The sequence below is a fragment of the Macaca mulatta genome, chromosome 11 (genome assembly GCF_049350105.2).
Source record: "Macaca mulatta isolate MMU2019108-1 chromosome 11, T2T-MMU8v2.0, whole genome shotgun sequence".
Classification (NCBI taxonomy): Eukaryota; Metazoa; Chordata; class Mammalia; order Primates; family Cercopithecidae; genus Macaca; species Macaca mulatta.
The window spans coordinates 54,827,423-54,835,268 of NC_133416.1; the positions used below are offsets into that span (position 1 = coordinate 54,827,423).

At 52.2% G+C, this 7,846-nt stretch overlaps 1 long non-coding RNA gene across 1 annotated transcript in view; it reads left to right on the forward strand.

Moving 5' to 3' along the window:
• LOC144332827 (uncharacterized) overlaps positions 1 to 7,737 on the forward strand; it is a 30,078-nt gene extending 22,341 nt beyond the window's left edge. The window contains exons 2-3 of the long non-coding RNA XR_013400975.1: positions 1,113 to 1,318; positions 5,591 to 7,737. This is a non-coding gene — a long non-coding RNA (uncharacterized LOC144332827). The remainder of the gene's footprint in view (positions 1 to 1,112; positions 1,319 to 5,590) is intronic.
• Positions 7,738 to 7,846: the final 109 nt, after the last annotated feature.

Consider the following 7,846-nt stretch of genomic DNA (forward strand, 5'->3'; position numbering starts at 1 on the left):
TGAACTCGGTTGTGCATATTTGTTCTGTGTGCCTTTGACACAGCACAGTCATCTCTGACCATCAGTTGCTGCCAATGGTGTCAGTTAACCCCTGCACTGCCATTTAACTTTTCCTCTGAAGTTCTTTGAGAAGGGGACCCTGCCTCATGGATCCTTTATATTGCCATCCAATGTGTGTTAGAATCTAACAGTTAGATAATTATCAACCTGTGCCTGGGACCTGCAATGACTCAATATGAAAATGAATCAGGGCACTGGTCAGCCTTCCAGCCCCACTTGTTATTAAAGACTCAGTGAAGATGGTTAGCAAAGCAGAGGACAGCAAATGGATCTCTGGCAGCTGTAAAGCTCCAGAGTTTATCCAAAGGGGGACTGTGGGGTCTAGAGACTCATCTCGAAGTTGCGTTTTCGTAACAAATACACTGGGGGGTTTTTTTGTTTTTTGTTTTTTGTTTTTTAGCTATATTGTATATTTGTTGGGGCCTAATGGAAATTTAGGAGGCCCTAAACCCCCAAGCCACCCTTGGCACCACCCCTACAAGGGGCAGCCACCACAGGGATTGGATAGTTCCAGCAGTTTCTGAATCCACGATGTCACAGAGTTCTCAGCTGTATCCTGCTTTTTTAGGATCCCAAAGGAACCACCTGCCTACACTCTTTGCCAGCTGTGCTAATGTTTGTTTTACACTGCCCAGTAACGATTAGAAAATTACTATTGCATGTCCTCAAACTCCAGTGGCTTTAAAGAGCATGTAGAGGCACAATGAGAACAAAGAGAGGTGGACAAGACAGGCATACAGCGATAAGGAGGCTCAGAAAGACAGCGAGGGAGTGAGTAAGGGCAAGATCAAAGGAGACACAGGCCCGAGGCCAACCCACAGCTGGCCGCTGGCATGAGGAACATGGGCTGCCTCTCGCCCCAGGTATGTTGGCGCAGCTGGGCTGTTCTGGCCTGAAAGACGATGACGGGACAACAGGACTGGCAGGAGCAGTTCCTGACCCATGATTTGAAATCTACAATCTATCAAAATTACCATAATTATTGTGCTAAGGTAGTTGGGTTATGGGAAATTCCCCCTTTCTCATCATTCCTTCATTCACCTGACAAATAGCACTTGAGTGCGACTCTGTGCCAGACACTGTGATAAGCAAAGTGGATAAAGAGTGAGCAGCTCAGCAGCTGGAGGGAAAGAAAGACATAAAGAGCATCTACAGCCAGATCTGGGCAGCAGGACACGAAGCTCAGACTGTTGATTCTAAAGCCAAGCTGCCTGGGTTTGAATCCCAATTCTGACACTCACCAGCTGTACAACCTTGGGTAAGTTCCCTCACCCCTCTGTGCCTCAATTTCCCCGGTAGATCTAAAATAGAACAAGTAAGAGTACCTTAGAGGGCAATGGTGAGGATAGAATAAGTTAATACTTGCAGAGGTTTTAGAACAGTGCCTAATACATAAGACCAGATGTTTGTTTAAAAAAAAAAAGGGGGGGCCACAAAGGGTGTAATTTAGATAGGATGGTTAGGAAAGGCCTGAAAAATGAATATTAACAATGTTTTGTGCCTGGGCACAGTGGCTCACACCTGTAATCCCAGCACTTTGGGAGGCTGAGGCAGGCAGATCACCTGAGGTCAGGACTTCGAGACCTGCCAGGCCAACATGGTAAAAACCCGTCTCTACTAAAAATACAAAAATAGCCGGGCGTGATGATGCACATCTGTAATCCCAGCTACTCAGGAGGCTGAGACAGGAGAATTGCTGGAACCTGGGAGGTAGAGGCTGCAGTCAGCCAAGATCTCACCACTGCACTCCAGCCTGGGCAACAGAACAGGACTCTGTCTCAAAGAAATAAAAATTAAAAATACAAATAAAAATGTTCTAGGCCAGGGGCGGTGGCTCACACCCATAATCCTAGCACTTTGGGAGGCCAAGGCAGGCAGATCACAAGGTCAGGAGGTTGAGACCATCCTGGCTAACACGGTGAAACCCCATCTACTAAAAATGCAAAAAACTAGCCGGGCGTGGTGGCAGGTACCTGTAGTCCCAGCTACTCGGGAGGCTGAGGCAGGAGAATGGCGTGAACCCAGGAGGTGGAGCTTGCAGTGAGCCGAGATTGTACCACTGCACTCCAGCCTGGGCTACAGAGCGAGACTCCATCTCAAAAAAAAAAAAAAAAGTTCTGAAAATGACAATAGTGAGAAGGTGGCAGTTTCTCTAATCTACAGTCTCTATGATGTAATATTTATTTTATAATTCCAAAGATATATTTTCATTTAAAACATGTGCACCCTCAGTATTTTCAAGTCTTGGGGATGGCCCTTTGATGAGTCGCACCGTCTAACTCACCTGGTTTGGTGCCAAAAGGAACCACCCGTTTTCTGGGGCTGTGTCCTGCAGCCTGAGGAAGAGTGCTTTACTCTGGGAGAAGCTAAAAGCTTCAATGGGGCTAAGCTAAGAGCAGCAACTCCATGGTTCAGCCTCCTGAGCCTTGTGCTCTATTTGATGAGATTATCCACAGCTGCCTGGCATGGAGTCAAGAACCAGAGAAGAGAAACAAAGATTGCTGACCTTCTCCCTGGGCCATCAGAGTCCAGCCTGCATGTGCAGGCTCTCCCTCCAGGACACAGGTTGCTCCTGCAGGACTCAGCCCCAGCAAGGCTGAGAGGGTGAAACTGGCCACCTACCTCTCCCTCTGATTCCCACCCTGGATGCCCTGTTTCCCAGGACCCCTGTAACACTCTCCCACCCAAGTAATCATCTCTGGACCTTGCCACTGATCATGCCATTAAAATTCCCCTAATGCCATTGCCTTGAGGCTCTTCTTTTTCCATTCTTTTAAGAGTGACCATTAGAAATATTAATTAGAATCTACAATTGGGCCATTAGAATCTTCCCAACTTATGTATCTACATAACAGGGGCTTTCTACTGACAACTAGAACTCAAAGAGTAAAAGGCAAGCAGTCATGCACTCAGGCAGGTAGCAGGGAGCAACACTCAGGGGTAGGGAGCTCTGAGAACCCTTCCAATGAAACAGTGCTTGCAGCTCACTATCCCTCCCATGAGCAGTCATGGCTGGAAGCCACCACTGGGAAGATGCTTAAAGGGGCCCTTTTGACACCCTGAGTTGCCAAATTCATAGATCCTCAAACATTTCTCATCCAAATTCCTGTTTCTAAATGGGGAAAGTGAGGCCCAGGGAGAGGAAGGCACTTGCCTTGCCCAGGGCTACTGAGAGACAGAAGCCCCCCTGCCCCAGCATACTGCCCACCTATGGGATCCCCTATGCTGCCTTATACTCTGGTGGACAGGACACTTTTCTGGGTGGTCAGGTAAGTTTAAAATATCCTGTTGTCCTGGCCCCCGAAAAAGGCACCCTGTCTCTACCTCTCTGCTGGCTAGGATCACCTAAGTGCCAGGAAAGCCAGTACAGCCCTCCATTCAGCAGTCCAAAACAGCTCTAGCTGCCTACAACTCACTCCAGTGAGAAAACCAAGACCCGAGTGCTCTCCAAGGGCCAAGAGCAAGGCAGGCAGAGTCAGGGTGAAGCCTGAAGCATCCAGCTCGCTGGTCCAGGGTGCACACTGGTCAGAGTCTACATACACACGCACAACCAGAATCCCACACCTCCTAGCACAAAAAGTGGGTCCAAGCTGTGAGCTTAACCTTCTGTCTTCTGGGAGTCACCAGGCTCCTCTGTGTTCTACCAACTACCACCAGCAGCATCCTCCCCTGACCCCATCGAGGCACCTGCTCTAGGAAGGCCCCCAGGCATGGGAGAGAAGACTCTAAGTGCAGCTGAGTCAGACTCGGCTTCTCAGGATGATCCAGTTTTATCATCACTGGGAGGGACGGCAGTCACCTGTGTCCTGGCCTGCAAGCCCCTTCACCCTCAGATGCCAGCAGACTGTGCTGCAAGAAGGCTACGGCTCAGGTCTTGAAGAGTCCAGAATCTGAGAGGAGGGTGCCTAAATTGGCTGCAGCAACTGGACAGGCCTGGGTGGACACTTACTTAGTATAGATCCATGGCCTGGCCGATGTAGGAGGAGCTCAATACTGAGTGTGGGTTGGGGTACTAGGACACATTTTGGAAAGACATGTACTTTCTGGCCTATAGGTCTGTGGAAGGGAGAAAGGGGCTGAGGACAACTGCCAGGTCGGAATTTGCTGCAGCCACCAGCCACCATACCTGCCTGCTACTCAGGTGGCTTGTGCCAGTGGTAAGGGGAGAGCACCCCCATCTCAGGGGACAGAGCTATGCAGGGCTCAGAGGAGCTGGGGCTATGAATCTATGCTCCGACGGGAGCAGCTCTGGGCCTCAATGCTTAGGGTAAGCACTGAGATGCCGCGGCCCTGGGATTCTGCTGCTCTGGACTTCATCCCTCAGCATCTTCTGTTACTGATGGACTTGGCTGCCTAGCTGGATGATTGACCCCATGAGGGCCAGAACTACCAGTCTTAGTTTTTTCTTTCCTAGAGACAGAGTCTTTCTCTGTCAACCAAAGAAAGGACGAGTGCAGTTACAGCTCACTGTAACCTCGAACTCCTGGGCTCAAGTGATTCCCCCTACTTCAACCTCCCAAGTAGCTAGGACTACAGGTGCACACCAGCATACCCGGGTCATTTTTATTTTTTATAGAGACCGGGTCTTGCTTTGTTGCCCAGGTTGGTCTCAAAACGCCTAGCCTCCCAAAGCATTGGGATTACAGGCATGAGCCACTGTACCTGGCCTTTGTCTGGTTCACAGAGTCCCTACAAGGCCTGTAGTAAGTATGTGAAAATAAAAGGATGTGGGAATGGAGAGAGGGAAAAAGGAATTTATATGCTTGGGTCTAATCCTACAAAAGAATAAAATGCTGGGATTCAGGGAGCTGTCATGGGGAGTGCCGGGGGCATGGGGAAAGGGCATGGCTGATACACATCCAGTTACTTCACCTGTCTACCCTATTAAGCAGTTATGTGACCTTGGGCAAACCTGCCTGTGCCTCAGTTTCTTTGACTGTAAAACCAGGGTAAAAATACCTGTAGTACCTCTTCTGTAATCAGGATAAAAATAAGATAACGTGAGACAGAGTGAAGATGAAAGAGGATGAAAACACTATTCAAGTCTTAACCTATTATTATCATGGTAAATCTTGTGACTATTGGGAAGGAGAGCAGCCAGAGGCTGAGGGCTGTTGGGGACACAAAAGCCATAAGGCAGCGTGTGAAGGCAGGCATGCCCCCACCCAGCTCTAACTGAGTGCTGAATGGAGGGGTATGGGGAGCCGGATCTCAGGCTGTGCCTTCCTTTTGTTCGGATGGAGCCTGGGAGAGAGGGGACAGCTGGCTCCAGGCGGAGATGTTGAAGCAGCAGAGAGTGCTGGCTCCACTGACCACTCCACCCCTTCTGTGGGGAGGTGTGGCCCTCCCTGGTGTGTACCCCACAGTCGGGGCCTGAGCCTGGCCACAGCCTGCCCCAGGCCTTCACAGGGAAGTGGAGGGGAAGGAGGAAAGGAGGGGGAGATGTGTGTGTAACAATGACCTCCCTCTGTCCTGTCCTGCCTGGTAGGACACATACACAACCATTCCTCTCTGCTTGATCTCCTTTCAGGTAACAGAGGCTTTTTAAAGGACTGATGTAGGGCCACACTCTCTTTCTTCACACCTTCCTCTCAGCAGTCCCATGAGCCCCTCCTCCTTTCATGGCCTTCCTGCAACTGAGACACAAAATGGGAGCCCCTGCACACAGCCTGGGCTACTAGGGAACACCAGAGGATGCCTCCTGCTCCACGCCACCCCATGCCTGGGCAGTCAGGGAGAGAGAAGGCAGCACAGCCTCCGAGCATGGGGCCACCTTAACACGGAGCCTTTCCCTGCTCTTCTGGCTCCCAAAGACTGTGTCCTCTTGCCTGCCCCGGGCACTGTTCTCTTGGCAAGGCCTCTCCCAACAGGCTCAAAAGGCATCCTGCCCAAGAGACTGGGGCAGCTAGGAGGCCACAGGGTGGCTGCAGGGTGGTCTGGACTGTAAAGCTGATGGTCCAAAGTGGAGGGAGAAGTCCCATCAGGACACAGATGTGACCAGAGGAGAAATGCTGGTAGAGGACACCAGCCCCCATGGCGCTTGGTTTCTGTTGTGTCGCTGGGCTGGGCTCACCCTGGAGTCTGAAGGATGGCGCAGGGCCGTGGCTGGCTTTTGCCGAGACACCAGCAGACAGTGGGTTGGAAGAGAAGAAAGCCCCTGGACTCCTGACTCACCCAGGCTTGAGCCTCCTGTCCTGATTGCTTAGTTCCGGATGCTTCCGTGCTTCTCCTCTGTCCCCACCCAAGGCAAGGGAACTGGTTTGGTTACCACTGCCATCTGCTCCACCTCAGTCTCTCCCTCAGCCCTCACCTGAGGCAAGGCTGCCCCGCTACCAGACCTAGATAGCACAGGACTGCCCTTGGCTGTCACCTCTGCTACAGAGGCAGGAGCTACTGTTTCATGTGTTTGTCACTAAGTGCGGGATGGCGTTTATCATATCTGGCTTACAGGTGGAGAAGGCAGAAAACTGTTCAATGACTTGCTCAGATTCACTTAGTGACCTGAGGTCTAAGCCCAGCTGTGCTGCCTCCCTGCTAAAGGCTCTGACCCTTTCTGGAAGCAGGGGGCCTGTCTATCCACAGCCATGGAGCTGAAGTGCAGAGGGGCCAAACCAGCTGCCTCCAGACGCCCAAGACCCTGCGGCCTCAATACCTACTCAGGGGTCATGCCAGGGGTCATGCCAGGGGCCATGAGGTCTCTCTCTGGCCAGACAAGTGCCTCCTGCTGCCAGGACTCAGGGCAATAGTGAGGCAAAAGGGTGGAGTCCTTGGAGCTTCCTGGGTGAGCTCTGTCTTGCAGGAGGGGTCCCACAGTAGCTGGTTCCTAGGGGAAGTGCTGAAGGGGAAGGGAAGAGAGGAATTCATGTGACCAGAGCTTGCTGGGACCATTCTCAACACTGATGATAAACCCTGATTTCCTGGAAGTCTGTCAGGCCTCAACAAGCAATGGGCTCTCCATGGAAGCTTCAGCATTGTTTCTATCACAAGCCACCCCCAGAAGACCCCAGAAGCCTGAACACCACCCAACAGGCCAGGATGAGCTCAAGTGTGGAGCAGCAGGGATTGTAGTAGGGAGGAAGCTGCCAGTTACATCTGGACTGTAAAGTCATATTGGATCACCATGGGGAGCTTATGGTCACCCTGGCTGGCTGCTGACAGGGGCTCCAGGCTCCAGCCCGCCCTGTGGCCAGAGCCCCGGAGGCCCATCTGGGTGGCATCAGGATCTTGGACCCGGCCTGGCCCGTGCCCAGCATGGGGCCGCTTCTCCTCCATAGCTCCTTCCCAGAGGGCGGGGCCTCAGCCTCCCTGCCACGCCCCCTCCAGGCTGGCCTGTAGCACACTACTATGTTGATAGTAACAATAAAGCTTCTCGGCCGGGCGCGGTGGCTCAAGCCTGTAATCCCAGCACTTTGGGAGGCCGAGGCGGGTGGATCACGAGGTCAGGAGATCGAGACCATCCTGGCTAATATGGTGAAACCCCGTCTCTACTAAAAATACAAAAAATTAGCCGGACGTGGTGGCGGGCGCCTGTAGTCCCAGCTACTCGGAGGCTGAGGCGGGAGAATGGCGGGAACCCGGGAGGCGGAGCTTGCAGTGAGCCGAGATCGCGCCACTGCACTCCAGCCTGGGTGACACAGCGAGACTCCGTCTCAAAAAAAAAAAAACAAAAACAATAAAGCTTCTCAGGGACCACTGCACAGGCTCGCAGCCCCAAGCCCCACCGCCCGATGTTTATCTCAGATGCTGTAGAAAGAAAGCAGGGGGCCCCTGCCCCAGGCCAAGGCCC